We start from the raw sequence: 21,081 nt of genomic DNA, 5'->3' as shown, positions 1-21,081 counted from the left end.
GACTGACTTAAATGGAATTGGCAGCTGCACAGGTAGACAGACTCCTATCAACCTGCAATACATTAACTAGTCGCTCTCCAATCGCCTGACAGTTGCCAGCAGTTTAACAGTATTACTCGACCAAAGGGGGCAATTATTATGCATGGATTTCAAAATGTGCACGAGGAAGTCTTTTTCCCGAATAATAACCACAAAATATTAATCAACTCTGAAAGAATTTGGCTCAGCTTCCAATAATCCTATCAAGTCTGTTTGAAGCTGCCAAGATGGAGGCATCTTCTTTACAGCATAATAACCGTCACATTGCTAAATTCACGTATCAGACTGCCTTCTTTGAGCAGCGTTGGCATCAAGAATGTGACACTGTGCGGATTAGAACGCTCCTCGAAGGAACAGCAACTTGGTGAGCATTAATGGAAGTTCTAATTATGGGAAACCATCAGGAAAGAAGCGGTTCAAACTCACCATTAAGGAAGCTGGACGGGCAACTTCAACTATGCAAAGCGTTTAATTGGATTATATCTATAAAGGCATATCTTAATATCTGTTTTTTTTCTACACGGAGAGGAAGATCAGCATGGCTTCAGACCCATCCAGAGCAACACTGCCTGATACAAGTGGTACAAGTCTGTGCCATGATGTTCGATCAACTATACTTCATTATATGGTAGAATATAAATATTATATATGCATAGGCATAGATCGGTATTGTTCATTGTAGAATTAATGTTACCTTTCTCGTTTCATCCCACAATTAGATAAGATATGCCTTTATTCGTCCCTCAGTGGGGAAATTTGAATTGCACAGCAGCAAGAGTACAGAATCAGTTAAGCAGTACAAAATACACAATATAGAAAAATAAACAATATAAACAACCCAAGTATTAACAAAATCAACAGTTTTTCCCAGAGTTATATACAAATACAGTATGTAGATAATATGAAACGAGATGAGATATATGACCAGTCACAACACTGAGATCTTGCTAGTGAGTTAATATGAGGCATTTGGAAATACTTCACATAGAACTTAGTATATTGCATTTAGAGCCCTTAGTATTGCACATGGAGGTTGATCAGATATTGCACAGTGAATGGGGTCTGGAGTAACTATACTGACTATAAAAGCAAGTATTACACAGATGTACATAGTGGTGTAGAATGTAATCATTTATAATTATATACATTTAATTGTAAACAAATCTTAAATGTCAGTAAAATAATGCCGGCCATCAGCAAGTGAAGTCTCCATAGCAGTATCCAGAGCATCTGTGTTATTGTCTGATTAAATAAGCTTTTTTTGTACTGATGTTGCAAACAAGCACAATTTTTGCCACAGCAGGATCCCATTTACGAGTTAGACGAGGAGAACGAATGCCTTCTGTCCACTGTCTGCTGTGTGCAAACAAGGATGTAGTTTAATCTCTGCTTTCATCTTTAATGAGCTATGATGCAGGATGAAGTTGGCAAGGCCTGCAAAGCAGCGGCTATCACGGGACCCAAGTTTCACACAGTAACACAATAGATGTGAGTGTGGCGAAACGACATCCGCAAACCATTAGGATGGGATGAAATTATTTTTATTGTGGTTAGCCGTGTCAGATAATTCTGCAAGCGAGACAAAAGGGAGTACCTTTTCAACAGAAAAGAGACCACAGAGAGAAGCGTAAGATTAACATCCATACACCATTTTTTTGTGTTTAAATACAGTGGACCATCCAGAGTCCATTTCACTTTGGGCATGTTCCCTGTGGCCTATGTTATCATAGCTGCTCAGTAATGCAAGTTTGTTTATGTTCTTTTCTCCCAGGTATGATGGAAAAAACACAAACCTGGATGATAAGATTTCCGAGGTGAGGAATATTGTCTATCACAGACCTTGAAGTTTAAATATATTACTATTCAAATAATATACAGTATATTATATCAGAGGTGAATGTATTTTCAACAGTCCATTATCTTTATTTAGTGGTCTGATCTGTGTTTGCGCTGAATCCAGTAGTGTTTGATTTTTTTTTTTTTCGTCCAATGAGATTTCAGCTTTTGTGTGTTGCCATGTCAATCAAATCTATCTTGGGTCTTCAGAATCAGGAATGCTAGCCCATGACACATCAGCAATGTTTGGCATTTCGGATTTTACTCTCAAGGCCAGCACAAGATTGGTTGATCAGAGAAGAACTGTTCAACAAAGTTATGCCCGCAATGACTAACTGAGAGTGATAAACGTATCTTTCTTTTGTGTCGATACTTATATGTTGTCATTGTGTAAGATCAAAATTGATTCCGAACTGCTCCAGGTGGTGTGGCAGCAGATATGTTTAGAGTTGTTTGAACCCTTAATCACATAACCATTTTTGTTTACGCTCGTTACATTTGGCACCAAGTAATGCTAACATGCAAATTTCATTCATTCATTCATTGTCTACCGCTTTTCCTCACGAGGGTTGCGGGGGGTGCTGGAGCCTATCCCAGCTGTCTTTGGCCGAGAGGCGGGGTACACCCTGGACTGGTTCGCCAGCCAATCACAGGGCACATATAGACAAACAACCATTCACACTCACATTCATACCTATGGACAATTTGGAGTCGCCAATTAAACCTAGCATGTTTTTGGAATGTGGGAGGAAACCGGAGTACCCGGAGAAAACCCACGCATGCACGAGGAGAACATGCAAACTCCACACAGAGATGGCCGAGGGTGGAATTGAACCCTGGTCTCCCAGCTGTGAGGTCTGTGCGCTAACCACTTGTCCGCCGTGCCGCCCACATGCGAATTTACTAATGCTAAAAGTTACTAGCATCACAAATATATGTGACTGTATTAGTATATATGGGAACTTGTGTTGTTAAAGGAGACCAATTATGTTTTTTTCCACTTTTCTGACCTATAAATGTAATTAGAATGTTGTATTCTCATGTTAAACAATGCCAGAGTTTCAGATAATGAGGTTTGTGCATTTGGAGGTGAGCTATGAAAGAAGTTTGGGAAGGCTCAAAACGCCCTGTTTCAAAAGGCGTGGTAAAACTGCCCCTTTGTGATGTCACAGAGGGATGGATTTCCCATAGAACTTAGCCCAAGAACTTTGGGTGTGTGACCAATCAGAGCAGAGTGGGCATGCCCGGAGGCAGGCTGTGTGTGGATTAAAATTAAAACAGACTGTTTTGGCAGGAAGCATAAATCAAAGGAGCTGGAATAGGTGCAGATTGTGCAAAATCAAAAAAAAGTTTTCCGTGCGTGATGCTAGGAGACCACAACTCAACACAAATACAAAGGGTAAAAAAATTAGCATAATAGGTTGTCTTTACGGATACAGTAGTGATAGGACGCTACTTATTATTGGGGTGGACTCTCTGCGCCACCATAGTTTGGTGGTTAGGTCGCCTATGCTTACTTACTACGGGGGACCGGGCTAAGTAAGTTCCCACTGAAGGCACGGGTAACACATGCACCGCCCGACACAGCATGATATGAATAAAAACTCAAAAATGTATTTAACGTTTGTGCATAATGACCAATTATGGACTCAAAGAAGAACATTTGTTTCTCTTGATCCCGGGATGTCTAATGGCCAACACTCCTCATGGGAGGGTTGTTAAATAGGAAGCCAGCTGCACAGGGCAAAAGTAAAAAGCAGAGTTCCTCACGGTTGGCCTAAAGTACCGCCTATTTGACTACAGTAATCTATGATTGCTCCCATTGCAATTAGAAGATGAAATAGCCTCAGAACAGCTGTAAACGGTGGCCTCGCAGGAGGGCACTAACTGCAGATGATGTCAAAGGCCTCTTTAAAGAGCAGCATCTGTTAAGGTACCATGCAGGATTCATGTCTCCGAGCCCGATAACGGCAGATACAACAGTGCCCATCTGGAAAATTGCAGCAACACTAAAACAACAAATGTTTTGTTCCTACTTCAGGTCAGTGTATTTTCAGTAGCTGTTAAACAGCTGTTAAACTAAAATGACTAAAATTTCCTTCAGGATTAATAGCTACCTAACCTAAAGTGTGCTTGCTGACGTTACTTAGGGAAGGCATGGAGATGTACTCCTTTTTTTATTAATTGCTGTTTCAGGTAATTCTTCTATTTAATCTTTTATTACTGTATTTTATATGTCCTTTGTGTGTTCTGTGTCAAGATTGAGTGGCGGAGGAGTTAAAGGGGACCCATTATGCCTTTTCCACTTTTCTGACCTATACTGTAAATGTTGTGTTCTAGTGCAGAATCCGGAAGATCTAGAAAGCTTTCTGTGCGGGTTATTAGGTGTAGCTGCTTTAGAGGACTCAATACAAAGGCTGAAAATGAGCATAATAGGTCCATTTTAAAGTAAGTATAAGATCCGATTTACAAAACTTACATCAAGATTTAAATCTCAGTGTCGAAACAGAAATTATACGTAACTTGAAGACCACCTGTATAAGTAAAATACATGCTTTTAGAAAGATTATACTATAGTGTCTAGTTATTTTTCATCTTATTTTTCTGCACAAAATAAGATGAAAAATAAATAAACAAATCAAGAATAAAGAAAATCAATCAATCAGTAATAAATAAATATAATAATAATAATAATAAAACAGCAAATAATAAAAACGTAAGAAACCACATATAGTTGGTGGGTAGACAAATTATTTTTTTCAGATTAAAATGAACAAAGCATTATTAGAGCCCTGTAGACATGACAAAACACGACTATAGTCACATTTATACTTTTTTTATTTACAACATATTGCGCAACTGCAGGGTCTTGAGACACATGCTAACTCGCAAACTAGAGAGCTAGCGACCTAAACGGTAGCCTTCAAGTTATTTCCTTTAAACTTAAATAGCCAAAAACTTACCACTTCCACACGGATAGGGAGGATAACTATTAACAGTTATTTAACCTTTAACATGAACATTAATCAAACGTAATAATTTTTTCTGGGTACATGATACCAAACAGCACCCATATCAAACTTGTGCGGGCCGCACTAACATTAAACTTTCATATCAAGGCGGGGGCCTCAAACTAGTGTCCTGCGGACCCCAAACATAAGGTAATTTATACCAAACTTTGTGCCAAATGCTCTGCCAGCCTTCTGTTTTCCCTTGCACACTTGAGAACACCATTTATGTGGTCGATAAAGGATATTGTCATCTCCAAATTTATCATTTTTAGTTTTTCTATCTGTCGGAATTCCTTGCAAACTAGCAAAAGGAACCAGTGTGTCAGGGAAAAATCGGCTTCCTATTTATCCAATTGCAAAAGAATGTTGATTTCAAAGACGGCAAATGAGCACATTCTGACAAAAATAATCATTCACAATCTAAAGATGTAACATTTCCATGTGTGAGAACATGAGACGAGACTCCAGACTCCTCTCAAGACAATTGTGATTCCAGTAGACATACTGTACATAGTCGTGTGTTTTTCAGAAGTGCACAAACAGCAGCTTGCCACTCTACTGCGCCAAACCTAGTTTGTATTTGACAGGAGCCGCATCGAGCTACACAGAATTTAATAAATTAAGAAGGAAGTTGCAAACACTTTTTTGATTTCATCCAGAGGGATAACAATGAGAAACACCGTTTGTTCTCCAGTGTTTCATAGAGCATTAGAAAAACAGCTACACACTGAGGCTGTATACCCAAAAAGAAAGTGACCTAAAAAGCAACATAATCAGTTTCAGCTCACTTTGACAGCAGTGACGGGCATTCATAGACCTGCTTCCCTTGGAAAGCCACTGGACTATGGAATTAACTGATCCAATTTGCTGACGTCAACATCCTTCCCCTTCCTAAACAAATAACTGTCATTTATTTATTTTCTTCCCGGACCTCCTGTCCTGTCACTTGGCGGTCCATTTCCTGGCTGTATGTGCTGCTATATCCTGTTCTCTGAATCAAAACGAACGGTCAGTGAAAGGGAACTATCCCTGCATTGTCGTCATCTCACATGCCTGCATGCTGTGCAATTTTCATAAAATACTATTTCCCTTTGCATGTTTTTTTTTTGGTTAACGTCGACAACTGACATCATAATTTTTCTTCGGTCTTCCCTTATTCCCGTCTTGTCTATTGTTCATAGACTGCATGAGTCAAACTGTGTTCTTAACAACAAAACACCCTTGTTAGAATCCTAATTAGCTTGTCACTAAGTGGACACAGGAACCGGAAGTCAGATACGTCGTTCGTTTATATTATCAGCGATTGACTCTCAAAAATGTTAATGCAAAATTACACTGGTGAAATGGTTAACATTTTAATCAAATTAATCAGTTTTGAAATGAATTAATCACTGAATGAGTTAGTAAGTAATGTTATCCACTCCGTATGCAGCACGTATTCATCCGCTGTGTGTGCTGAAATTATATCTCGAGCGAGTCCAGTGTTTTCGGACCAAAATTATGCTAAACTATATGCTATAACTAATTTATGGGAGCACGCACATAACCGCAAAAGAGTGAAACTCGGAATGCCACAGCCTGAGGACCACCTGTACAGAAAAGGATATGCAAGGATGCAATATTTTTAGTTATATGTTAAGTTTCTGCAGTTTCAGTAGCTCTGCAATGTTTTTTTTGGGGGGGGGGTGAAAAGGATTAGAACAGGGGTCTCACACACGCGGCCTGCGGGCCAAATGTGGCCCGCAGGACACTAGTTTGAGGCCCCCTTGATATGAAAGTTTAATGTTAGTGCGGCCCGCGCAAGTTTGATATGGATGCTGTATGGTATCATGTACCCAGAAATAATTATTACTTTTGATTAATGTTCATGTTAAAGGTTAAATAACTGTTAATAGTTATCCTCCCTATCCGTGTGGAAGTGGTAAGTTTTTGGCTATTTAAGTTTAAAGGAAATAACTTGAAGGCTACCGTTTAGGTCGCTAGCTCTCTAGTTTGCGAGTTAGCATGTGTCTCAAGACCCTGCAGTTGCGCAATATGTTGTAAATAAAAAGAGTATAAATGTGACTATAGTCATGTTTTGTCATGTCTACAGAGCTCTAATAATTTTTTTTGTTAATTTTAATCAGAAAAAAAATAATTTGTCTACCCACCAACTATGTGTGTTTTCTTAAGTTTTTATTATTTGCCGTTTTTATTATTATATTTATTTATTACTGATTGATTGATTTTCTTTATTCTTGATTTGTTAATTTATTTTTCATCTAATTTTGTGTAAAAAAATAAAAAGTAAGATATTTGAGAACAGTGGAATGTTTTATCAGAGCTTTTCTCATAGAAAATCGGAACCAAAGCAAAGTTTATTCATTTTTCTGTTTTTAATAAATGCGTTTTTTTTTTTTTTTTTTGGAAAACCTGATGCGGCCCAGTCTCACCCAGACCCTAGCTCCAGTGGCCCCCTGGTAAATGAGTTTGAGACCCCTGGATTAGAAAGTCAATAGGATTCTGGTATTACAGTTTTACAGCCCAACACCCAAAGACTATGATGTTGGAAATGTTGAACCTGCCTAAAAAGAGCAACAGGGAATCCAAGGTGGTTCAAGATGAGAAAGGGGCTGTGTGCATGCGTGAGCACAGGAAATAAGACCTGATGGGCCAGTGAATGACAGCTAAACTGGGAGAAAGAGGATTAGTCCACTGGATGAGCACAATTCAACTTTGTGGGTAGTTGCAAACAAAGTTGGAATAGTCAACCAGGGCTGCTCAAACCCGGCTTTGTCCTCAGAGACAATAGGCTTAGCTACTCTGATCCAGAGTGCTACGGTTATGATCACAACCCATTACTAATGCATTTTCATTGCACTTAAGAGGGCAATTTACTGATTGCCATCCATTGCAGATGTATAGACAGACCCTGGAGTTACCCATCTTTCAGAAAGTTGTTACGATATGACTGGTGCGGGGAGGTCTCCAGATGAAAGCACAGACTGCTCCTGATCCACACAAATGAAAAACACGTGCAATGAGATGAAGTGTGTGGAGAAATAAATTAAGGTGGCTGAGGCCATTACGTGGGGAGAATTGAGAGATATTGCGCTGAATTCCAACTGCCTTCGCCGATCTAAATTAAACACTGGGCTTAAATACCTTTTCTTGCATGGAACAGCATGCAAATGAAAACCTGCCCTCTGACCCACACACAATTGCGGGTCAGTACTTAGTGAGAGCCTCCAGAGATTCTCCCCTGGACTCCAATTAAGGGGACTTCACATTATACACAACAGACTTAATACGGGCCAAAGCATCTGGAGCTGCTCTGCATCTGCAGCATAGTTGGCTGGTGTCACAGCCAATACAATGAGAAAGGTGATTAAGTAGCGCAAAATGAGCCCTCTGAAAGTGGTGTTATTTGAAACACTCCGGTGCAGCGGGAGCTAGTGAAAGTGCAGATAAAAGAAATAGCACCAGGCCGATAAGTACATGTATTTCCTTTTCACTACAGAATTAATAATTTTAACTGACCGTTTTTAAATAATACAATGGTGACAAAAGGATGCTATGGCGAGAGTATGATTTACAGTTGCACTCCTACCATAGAGTACCGGTAATTCATGTCTATATGTATTTATATATATCAAACCCAATATAAACACTGAACAATCACCTCCCAAACCTAAACAGGTTGAAATGCAGTAGTTGTGTGTGTGCGCACGACTCGAGTTCAATGATTATATTTGTTTTACGGCTTTAATGTAAGGAACGGTGCCCGATGACGGTGCCCAGATTCTGAATGAAAAAAATATGAGAAGCACGTTTAGTTTGATTGTCCGTAAATACATTCTCCACACACACGGAACACACTTCCATGACCATCTTTCAAAATAAGATACGCTTCATGGATGATGTTTTTTTCATCAAGTATTGAGATTTAGCACTTTTTCGGTGGCTATTGGTGTGTAACGCAAAAGTGACATTTTTACGGTAATCCCTGGTTCATCGCAGTTGATTGGTTCCTGACCCGACCATGACAAGTCAATGTCTGTGAAGTAGGATTTCTCATTTATACATCCGATGTGTTCATAGTTAGAGCATAAAACAACTGTTTTCGGCCCTCTAACTATGTCCTCTTACATTATTAGAGCCCTCTAGACATGTACTAACAACCCTATAGTCAGTCTTGTAACTCAAAACTCGATATAGTACAAGTAAATAAGTCATTGAAGTTGTATATATATATGTGCGTGTGTGTGAGTGAGATCATTTAGCTTGTTAGCTTCCATCCCTTGTGAACAATCTACTTGCTAATTTGCATTTGGTTTAAGCTATTTTGCAACCAATCCAACTCCAGTCCATCTTATGCTATTCTACTCAACCACAATTTATCAAAATGCATCGATTGGAAGAAAGGAATTGCAATGCTGAATGCACTTGTCCTCTTATATTATTAGAGCCCTCTAGACATGTACTAACAACCCTATAGTCAGTCTTATAACTCAAAACTCAATATAGCATAAGTAAATAAGTAATTGAAGTGGTATATATGTATGTGTGTGTGAGTGAGATCATTTAGCTTGTTAGCTTCCATCCCTCGTGAACAATTTACTTACTAATTTGCATTTGGTTCAAGCTATTTTGCAACCAATCCAACTCCAGTCTATCTTATGCTATTCTACCCAACCACAATTTATCAAAATGCATCGACTGGAAGTAAGAAATTGCAATGCTGAATGTAGTGCACTTGCGTATTTAAACTTTCTGCTCTTACAGTCTGCTTGAGGGTCTACTTGTTCTGTGTATGACAAAACACTTTGACCACTGTGGTAAAGAGGGACCATGTGATAGATTGCCACTGACTGCACACTTATATTACAACAAGGCATACATAAAGAGTTCACTTAAAGCTTGCAAAAGTACTTATCACCTGTCACTCTAACCGAACATCTGCTTTCCAATCCATTTGAGTGCTCAGGTAGGTAGGTAGGCTCCCCCACACCCTACCCATCTCATCAGCGATGCATTGAAATTCAATCACTTGTATGGAATCAATGGGTTTGAGGAGAATTACCTGCAAAGATTAGAGCTGGAGGCAGCTGGAAGGCACGGTCCCTAAATTATTCTAGCTTTTCTGTTTATTTTTCCCACACACTTTAGGTAAATTAGTAATTATAGTCGCACAACCAATCTCACCATGGCCACCGCAAAACCAAAAACACACCTGGACAAGCGCCATAAACAAGCCACTAGAGTAGAGCTGCAGTAACTCCAAAGTGCTAATGAATTTCTGCAATTTCCCAGGGAAATGTAGTGGAATTAAAGCCCGAGCACAGTTTAAACTGCAATGGTAAAACCACACTCGCAAAATTTTCTCTCCACCTGCATGTGTTCATTAGCTCGCAGTACGATACAAAACAATACTTAGTGGGGTTACATTTTGGTGTAGATTTGAATAAAGCATAAGGAGTAAATGCAGAATTGTATGGTGGCCACTCTAAATGTGAGTATGAATGGTTGTGTGTCACTATGTGCCCTGCGATTGGTGGCTACCAGTCTGGGTTGTACCCTGCCTCGTCTACCTATATGACAAGCAGCATAGAAAATGAATGAATGAACAAGTATTGAAAATGGATGGAAACTTTTGTTAACACTACAAGATTTGTGAATAATTTCATCAGTTCTTCCATTCAACAATTCCTGAAAATGTCATCTAAATCCATTAAGAACTTTTCAAGTTATTTTGAACAAAAAGGAATAAACACAAAAACATAACTTCTGGGTTGTGTTTTGTTCTGCACTTGGCAGAGGTAACACCTTGCAAAGATTAAGAAGAGTCAAAATTGCAGCTGGGCGGCACGATGGTCTAGTGGTTAGCGCGCAGACCTCACAGCTAGGAGACCAGGGTTCAATTCCACTCTCGGCCATCTCTGTGTGGAGTTTGCATGTTCTCCCCGTGGTTTCCTCCCACAAATTAGCGACTCCAAATTGTCCATAGGTATGAATGTGAGTGTGAATGGTTGTTTGTCTATATGTGCCCTGTGATTGGCTGGCGACCAGTCCAGGGTGTACCCCGCCTCACGCCCGAAGACAGCTGGGATAGGCTCCAGCACCCCCCGCGACCCTTGTGAGGAAAAGCGGTAGAAAATGAATGAATGAATGAATGAAAATTGCAGCTCATTCAAATCTATTTTCCGACCAGTAAGATGACATCGAAAAGTCTAAAATTACAATATTTCTGTTCAGTCAGAAAGAAGGAATGTGTAGTGCAATGTTTGCTTTGAATTTTTGGCAATTCATATCGGCTGGACGAATGTCTTTCAAAAATGTTGTTTTTTTTTTTTTTTACCAATTGAAATGAATCTCAAAGAGGTGTTTGGCTCCAGTTACACCTTCTGTGTTTGTATTGTTGTAGTGGTATGCATAGTATGAATTGTGTCACTCCAGTCATGTTTGTAAAGGACTGCACCGACTATACAAAGTGAGTATAAATATGCACCTATATGCATACTCCCAAAGTAGCAGAGTAAAGAGATTGTGCCTGTGTTTTTATTCGCTTTGGTTCATTTGCGAGGCTTGACAGTGACAGCATGCTCCCCAGACAGAACTTACTTGTCTTAGCTAACACATTTGGGACTAGGAGCACCCCCTCAGGAGAAAGCAAGACTTCTGAGTGTTCCATTATAACCGAAAGAGCCCACTGGCAATAGGTAAATGAATGCACCTGTGGGGTTAGAAATTCATAAGTGCAACATGTGTCATATTCCACAGGGCACTGTTGAAATGACCAAAGAAATTCTGTCTTGGAGAGTGCGAGCAAACAGCTTGGAAATTGCTCACTGCATGAACCATAAACATGCGCTCGCCATTTTTTTTCCCCCTCTCTGGCTACAAAGCATATGAGCCTCCACACGGCAATCAAAAGGCAAATCTCAAAGAGTGTTCTGTATTTTCAGATGACGCCACAAGGCTTTGAAGTGTTTTGTCTTCTGTGTATTAAAACCATGTCCAAAAATGTAGACGAGTTGTATCTTTTGCTCTTTAAACTCTGCCATCTGAGGCTGCACGTCCATGCTGTTTGAGGTGACTAAGCCTCGTTACCATGGAGACATGGTTGAATGAACAAAGGCAGATAGTTTGGAGGGGCAAGGTCAGCTGGCCATGTGATATATATATGGGGGCAGTTTGGTCCATTGGCAATTGGGGGGGTTCATGATCTAACACGAATAGTTCTTTGACATGATCAGAATGTGAGCAACAGTGAGAAAACTTTTCTTTAGTCGAAACTTAGTCAAAAGGCAGACTGTTTTTATATGTGACACATATTATGACCGTTAATAATAGATACAAATGCTGCACCGGTGCATGGTACTGACCACTGTGTCTTGACTGTAATCAAATTAAAATCTGGATGAAATAAGCGGGGAGTGGAAAAACTTAATGAACAACCAGATTCTCTGTTGAATCTAATGTGCTGCGATGCCGTCGGTCACCTTCCAAACAATGTGGTTTCACAAGGGCTTCCAAAGTTAACCGCTGAACAGTCAATACAGGACAATTCAGTACAAGACAATTCAGTCAGTTCTTCAATAATTTTTAAACTGTGTGTTGGTGTATAATGTATTGTCTCATTTCCCACACAAGCAGACGAAAAAGGTGATGCAATGCATTCAGCGATACAGTATAGGACATATATATGTAGTGTATATATCGGCAGTATAGGCAACAACAGTCCGTTATGTGTCAGCAATGTAAGAGGCGACTCAGTCCCAGCGACATTGAGGTGCGGTGTACCTGTTTTTGAATATTTCAACCCCGTAAATGGATATAACGTATAAAATGAAATCAGTGTCCTGCAATTGTTCAGTTTGGTTCTGCATGCTGCAACTATTAGCGCTGCACTTCAGGTAATGAACTAAAAAAACCAATTGTAGCTGCATCTGTACGGGTAACTTGGATGCACACGATGCACTTGTGGATGTAGGAAGAGAGGATTTCTCAAGGGGAGTCTAGATAATTCCCAGGTGAGCCTATGTGCCCTAGGCACACAAATACACACACACAGAGAAGAGACAAGAGCGGGGAAATTCATTATTGGGATGCTGAACCCTAATTAAGTGGGGTGGAACAAACATGCAGGTGTGGATTGCACCTGGTTTGTAAAAAAAAAAGAAAAGAAAAGCCGTGACGTCACTTACTGCCCTCACACTGACTGTCCCAAACACTTTGAAATATTCTTCAGTTCCTATTCCATCCCCCAAGCCCAACAGCAGGTGAGGAATTTAGCGGGCTGGGAAGGGCAACACGAGACAGACAGCAAAGAACACCAGGGAAAGATCTTCTTCCTCCTTGACTGGCAGATTAATTCCTGTTGGGTGGCTCAAAAGTCTCGGCTCACACACATACACAGAAGAAAAAGCAAAGGGCAGAGTTACTGGCAAGAATGTGAAAACACAGCCGTTTTCCGTTTTTGAGAATTAAATACACAAGCAGTTATAGGATATTCTACGACAATGAACTTCCCAAACAGGAATGCTCCTGTAATCCAGCAGGAGACGACTTTGTTGTAAAAGTACAATTGTTATCACAATCTAACAAATGCCTTCAGTGTGATTTACCACACAACATAACTGGCTATATTCCATTTTGGGACATCACCTGTTGCTATGAAGCAAAAAAAAAAAAAAAAAAAAAAATCAAAGTCTGTCCACATGTCACTTGTTCTGCGTGTGTGAAGGAGCGAGATTTAGTGAGCGCATGTGTTTTATCAGTTGCTGGCCCTTGTTTGAACGGAGCCGTGATGAAAGCCTAGACAAACACAAGGGAATGTAAACGGAGGAGTAAAGTCAACAGACAGAACCTCGACTGTCAGGGAACCCTGACAGGGCAGAGACAGAGGCCACGCCCTGCAAAATTGCACCGGACCAACAAATCTTCATGCTGCTCACTGGCAAAAGTGAAAAAGTCTTTGCGGCCGTGGTTAATGGGAGGAAAGCTCGAATGACAGCCAAAGAACCAAAACAAGCGTATAAAAGATTGTTGTACTGATACTTACAAAGCCTATAACTACAGACTCTGCTAGAGAAGACACTAATGAACACCATATTATTACATATCTGCAGTTGTTATCATCTGCTGGCATTAAGCATATGAAAGGACACTGCCCTTTTAATGCCATCAACTGATTATTGTCCTTATATACACTACACCGTTACATATGTGCAAGTATTTTTGGTGTGGTCATGTACTGTGAAGATAGTAGAAGGTCAAATAGTAAACAGGGCTGAGCAAACATATATCGGTCTTACAAGTCCAAACCAAAGCATCACTGCTTCCCTTTGTTCATTTTTATGTGGGAAGCCAGCAGAGCCTGAATCTCTATTGACTCAATGTGCTGAGACATTTTCCCTTTTGCCTGTGCTAAAGAAGGCATGAGCACTAATCCTTAGGGGTTAAATGGAGCCTCCTCTGGGCTTTCTCTGTCCGGAGCGAATTGAGGGTGGCTGCTTTTGCAGTGCACAACTTTAACATAAAGTATTTGGCTGAATGTGGCTTCAACTTCCACAGAAATCAGTAATATAGTCCGACTCAGAATAGTAATGCAATGCTTAAGCAAAACATACTGGGTGTCTGCTCAAAATCAAGGCGTCCCATGACAGACAATGACCTCCTTTCACACAAAAATTGCACAGTATTGCTTGACAAGCACACCATCTTATGTTTTAGCTCAATGCAAGGAGAATGTGAAAGTATGTTTCTGCAATGTATGTATATTCATACATACCAGACAGTATGACAAACAATGTGTCTCAGACACTAATATCAATACATATAGTAGAGATGTTCGATAAATATTGCAGTCCGATATTATCAGGTGATATTGGCATAAAAACATGTCAGTTTCAGCTTTTCTGCCGATAATGATATCGCCGTCCGAATGATGATCCACACGGCAACATTCTTCCAAGCTGCGGAATGTGGGAACACTCACATGAAGAATCATGTTCTTCAGTGAAGGTAAAAGTAAGCTTAACTCTTCATTGATCCCTTTCGATGGTCATTTATTACCTCTGCCAAGTGCAGTGCAAATTTGTGGATCACCGTATTGATGTACACATTTTTTAAAGGATTCTTTCACGTTGCAAAAAAAAAAAAGGTCACCGCACTTGTTCGAGACATTTAGCCTTCCCGTTACATTACGCTATCATGATAGGTGTTAGCATACTCACATTTTTAAAAATACATTTTAATGGGTAAGCACATATATATTACCTTTATCATGTTAGCATGCTACTCCGGTTTCCTCCCACATTCCAAAAACATGCTAGGTTAATTGGCCACTCCAAATTGTCCATAGGTATGAATGTGAGTGTGAATGGTTGTTTGTCTATATGTGCCCTGTGACTGGCTGGCGACCAGTCCAGGGTGTACCCCGGCTCTCGCCCGAAGACAGCTGGGATAGGCTCAGGTACCCCCCGCGACCCACGTGAGGAAAAAGCGGTAGAAAATGAATGAATGAATGTTAGCATGCTAATATTCGTATAGTATAATCTTTAGCCGTTTTCACGGGTAGACACTTATGTGAACGCTTCGCACTATCAAGCTAAAAGTAAAAGCATTTAACACTAGCATGGTAGCATTTTTAGCCATTTTTCAAAGGTATTCACTATTATACTAGGTGTTAGCATGCTAACACTGCTATTGTCCGTATGTAGATTCAATTCAAGGCTGCAATCTATGAGAAAAGCACTGAGATTTAAACAGTAGTGCATGACTTAGACTTAGTGCATGCATGTGGAGTGCATCATGTGAGTGCATTAATTTAAAGATAAATCCTCCATCACCTCGCCCCTGTCACTGCTGATGTAATTCACACCCAAACACATACACCTCTTATTGCTGAGTGTTAACCTCAGAAATGCCGCCAGGAGTCGAGATAAAGAGGGTCTTACTGCAATTCATTTTAGTTTGACATCAAACATGTCATTCACAACTCCACCACAAGCACCTTACACCCTTATGTCAATAAGTGAGAAAGTAATATAGAATTTGCCTCTTTCAGAAAACGTCATAACTGTCCATCACGTGAACTTGTCCTTTCAGTTCTCCCTTCATCACTTCCTTTAGACTTCCTCTGAAGGTGGAGTAGTAAGACACTCGATATTCAACTCTCAGTGAGTGCCAAAACACTTGTCAGATGGAGGCATAGACAGACACCTACTTGGTGTTGGGTTGGCTAGAGGTGTTACCTGAAAACGCCTTCAGACAATGTGAAATGTCAACTCCGTGCCTCGGGTTCTGCAGCTTTAACAATAGCTTGAAGTGAAGACACTACTTAGCACCCCAGTGGAACGGTGAAATGCAGACGTCTACACACAGTAATAACACCCAAGTAACAACATGGAGTGAAACATCGTCTAAGGCTATCAAGTTTGGTCTAATATGGTGACGATTGTCCCTGTGTTTTATATGACACTGGGAAAAATAGAAAGTTTTTTTTTTTTTTTCGATGACTTATAAAGGGAGAAACAAGTCATCCAGATCAGAGAGAAAACAAATTCAGAGTTATTGTTTGGCACAGATAAGTGAACACTTTGATCACAATCATGGCACCTCTGTGTGACGAGACCTCCTTTCTTGTGTACGCCACCCCTCCCCTTCCCTTTTCCCCAAAATACCGTTGTCTAACATGTCTACTTCCTGTATTTGCTCTAATCAACAGGGCCATTACATGTCTTGGACGCTTTGTATGATCTATTTTATCTTATCAAAGCCTTGGTTTGTTGCACTAGATAACAGTAGACCCGACTTCCTGCTCATACAGCTTCAACAGTCTCAAAGGAGACTGAGTTTATACACTAGTATATTCACCTGGACTCAGGAATGTGAAGCAGACATGTCTTGAAGGTGTTGTTAGTGGTTATGCAAGCACTGAGTTAAATATAAATGCTTCTATTTAACTAGAGGAGTGATATTAAGTTGGGTAATTATTGGAGCAGAACAGTAAACATGTTACAAAGAAAGAAAAAAATAGGCTTTAATTAGTTACATAAGTGATCTATGTCATGATGTGAAAACACTGTATGATAATTATTGTCTTTTTATTTCCTTTATAGTGCTGATGAGTGCAGTGGGGGAGAGTGCTCCACCTAATCTGATCACAGAGCATTGTGTTTGGGGTCATTAACCTATGGGAGGTCCTAAGGCTGACGAGTAAGCTCCTACCCCCCACCTTTTTTTTCACAGAAGTCGCTCATCCCTGTGTTCCTCTATCGTGGCAGACAACACAGCCACAAAAAACAGCCAAAGAAAACAAAAGACAAAGGAAAAAACAGCCGACTGTGCTATTTGCATGGCTTGTCATTCTTCCTCAAACATTGCCTAAATGACTGCTGACCAAGGTCCCTGGGCTTGCCGAAGCAGCAGGATGTCGGCCCCTAAAGTCTCTTAGTTGTTGTTGTCTCTTTTTTTCTCTCTTTCTGGGCTACAGTCAGCCCCAAGAGATCAAGGGTCAACTTGCCCCTCAACATCTGGGATCTATATTTGTAAAGATTAACATTGTCCAGTGAGTCCAGAGAGCCATCCTTTCATCCCAAACTTTTGTTAATAAACCACATTGGGTGCCACCATTTTGCCAATGACATCACAAATAACCAATCTAGAAAAGATCTACAGCAATCCCTCATTTAAAAATATGCAATTTAAGACATAAATTAGACTTGTGCTTGTGTATGTTGCAATACAGCCCAGGTCACAACCAGATATATGATTTTTTTTGGCTGTGCAATTTTTAGTGTTTCCCCAAATTGTTGCTTTTTTTGGTGAGGATATAGTGCTGGTGACAATGAAGGACTAACATCTCAACATGTATGGACGGTATATGAAATATCGAGCATGCATTGGCTGCAGATCAAGAGACCGAGTCGGACCCCTCACCAAACATTACAGTAAAACTGACACATAGTGACCAGTTTAGAATACTACATAGTATCACAACTTTGAATGCATCTTCTGAATGCCTTATATTTGTATTTTAGTTTATTTAGTTAGTTTAGTTAAGGTAGGCAAACAAAAAAAACTTGCAAAATAAATTGCTTATATATTATCTATATATATATATAATATTATATATATATAATTCAACTGTGAAATAGCATTATTCATTAATTCATTTTGAAAAACCATGATAGTGAAGCTGCGGAATTTGAATCTCAAAGTGCCCACTCAAATGTATTTTCATATGCCATAGCTGATTTATGTATTTATTTTGAAATGCTCTTTCAAATTCTAGATGCACTGTTCTAATGCTGAAAGGATGCTAACATCAACATGTATGTACGGTATATAATATATCGAACATGCATTGGCCGCATATCAGGAGATCAAGTCTGACGCCTCACCAAACTGACACGAAGTGACCAGTTTAGAATACTACATAGTATCACAACTTTGAATGCATCTTCTGAATGCCTTATAGTTGTATTTTAGGTAATTTAGTTTAGTTAAGGTAGGCAAAAAAAATCTTAAAATAGCTCCCCCCCTTGAATTCATCCATGAAATAACATTTTTGAAAAAAAACATGATAGTGAAGCTGTGAAGTGCCCACTCAAATGTATTTTCATATACCATAGCTGATTTATGTATTTATTTTGAAATGCTTTTCCAAATTCTAGATACACTCTTCTAATGCTGAAAGGATGCTATTCAGGATGGCAAAAATGAGATGAAAGGCACAGCCTAAATTGCTTGTATAAGATGAATATGCAAATAAAGTGCAAGGTAAATGGAAAATAAAGTAGCGGCGTTGGCAGCAGCTTTCCCACAATTAGTTTGGCCATGGTTAAAAAGACAGAATGTCTTTAAATAGGTCTTCATTTTACCCAGCATGCCACTGATTCGTGCTGTAGGAGACACATCCTCCTCAGTGTCCTCTGAGTATAGAGAGTAAATATGTTGATAAGTAAATATAATACTGTCCACAAAGTAGGACGAGCCTTTCCACTAACCACAACTTGGGCAACAATTAACAAAATTAAGTCCATATTTATAGTCGGATTGGGGCAGCCAACAACAAGGGGTATTATAGAGCACACTTAGTCAAACATAAATAAGACACTGGACTTTTGCCCCAAGTCACAGCCAGTCTGATACCCAAACTCTGAAAAATTGGACTGAAAGAATAAATTGCACCCTTGGTAAAATAGGGCACTCATCTCCTTGAACAAAAGATACACAGGGCAATAGATTTTCCTCAGTCTGAAGATAACTGAAATCCAACACCCATGTCCTCCAATGGGGCTCTTTGTATGTCTGAGTGCAGGTCAATCAACAGTCGCTGACAGATGTGTCTGCAGTCGATTTAAGAGAGGAAGCTGAGCCGAGGTCAGCCACAGGTTTCCCTGCCTTGTCCCCCTGGAGAAAAGACAAGGATCAAGTCAGGATGTCCCAGATTGACCTTTTCTCACCTTGCAGGTTTTTTTGCATGAAGCACCTGGTCTGAAATGATAACATAATTAAGCTCATTAAGCAAATGACAGCGACATGTGGCGGTTCTATTGCACAATACACAATTCATTACAACATAATGACTCAAAATGAATAGTATGCACAAGGTTTCGTTTTATCAATGTGCTGATAAATAAATTGGCAAAATATGAAAAAAAGTTAGCAGATATTGTGTTTTAAGCACATGGTCGTTTAGCTAACACAAGCAGCCTCCCATTACACAGACTGTTGTAAACATCACACCAATCTGATTGTTAATATGATGTCAACAGTTGAACAAGAGCAGCTGCATTGTGGGGTACGGTGCCGCCACGTTCAGGAGGCCTGGGGTGTGCAGACACCGGAGATGACACCTGGCAGGAAAGAGTGTCAGTGTTCAAACCCTTTGACAAAAAGGGTGAATCATCTCCACTTTGGGCCTTGGCGAGCACAAACACACAGTTTGGCTTCATTTAAACACCCCAAATAGGGTCAAACACTGTAAAGGCAGTAGAGTTCGGGTATATCAGAACTCGGCATGTACCCAAACTAGTCCATACGTGATATGCTGGACATGATTCTCTTCCCTCCCCAGCCTCCACTAGCCTCCTTACGCTCCACAGTCGAGCCAGGGCCGGTTTGTTTGTCCCATCTGTTTTATTCTATTGCAATTTCCCCAACTCTGTACACTATTTGCAGTCTTATTTTGGCCTGTTATGGTTATTTGTGCAAGTAGCCGCTGAGAGCAGTGACCACATTAATTAAATGATACTCCTTTCACACTAATGTTTCGAGTGGGCAAGCATGGGATTCCACTTTTGGATTATTTTGAGTCTTTGTATTTTATTTACATTAGGACATGTGTTGGTGATTTCACTTTTGCATTATTTATAAGTGTTTGTATTTTATTTATATTCGGACATGTGTTGGTTAGATTGCACGGATGCATGTAATCGTACCGTGCACCGGCCTAACTAATCAAATTGGACCGGAAGTCGGCCATATATGATATCATCAGCAGTTGACTCTCAAACAGCAAATGTTTACGTTGTAGTAGTAGGTTACCGGGACATAATTCACCCCGGAAAGATCGATAGGGGAGGGGTTGCCACCCGGAGGGGTGGGCGCAAGGGATGGGGTTTTTTCCTCTTCCTGTTGTGGTTGCGAGACGGCGCTTTCACGTCTCACATAGCGAAGAGTGCAAGTTAATGTTTGCAAGAAAAATAAAGTTTTCTCCCAAATTCGACACTCTTCAACGCACGCTTCAACGTCCATAAAACTATTAAAAATGCATATAAATGGCGAATGCACTGTTAAAATAAAATGTAAGGTTACTATTACCTTCATTATAGACATGATTTTTGATGGGATTCTTCCCAAAGGCACGTGAGGTAGTGCGATTTGTGCGTATATATTCATATACACACATAGCATGACACACCAATGCCCCCTGCGGATCATAGGAAGTACTACATGAACGAGCAGGTCCCTTGTTCGACTGAATGATTCACATTATTTGGATGACATTTGGGGGTAAAAATTAAAAGCTCTGAGGTGCTAAATGTGGCCCATGGGCCACCTATTGAGGACCTGGTCTATACATTCCGGCACATAGAAATCAAAATAATCAACCACATGCACGGTACTTTCACTAGAGCGCATAAAACAAATAATCACTATCAAAATGAATGCAATGCATACACAAAGTTCTGTTTTTCACCCA

The 21,081-nt window shown here is 40.0% G+C and overlaps 1 protein-coding gene across 2 annotated transcripts in view; it reads right to left on the bottom strand.

The window, feature by feature from the left end:
- macrod2 (mono-ADP ribosylhydrolase 2) overlaps nucleotides 1-21,081 on the bottom strand; it is a 437,400-nt gene that overhangs the window by 350,919 nt on the left and 65,400 nt on the right. The gene's annotated exons all lie outside the window — the stretch shown is intronic.

The sequence above is a fragment of the Doryrhamphus excisus genome, chromosome 20 (genome assembly GCF_030265055.1).
Source record: "Doryrhamphus excisus isolate RoL2022-K1 chromosome 20, RoL_Dexc_1.0, whole genome shotgun sequence".
Classification (NCBI taxonomy): Eukaryota; Metazoa; Chordata; class Actinopteri; order Syngnathiformes; family Syngnathidae; genus Doryrhamphus; species Doryrhamphus excisus.
This window is presented reverse-complemented; position numbering and strand designations above follow the sequence as displayed.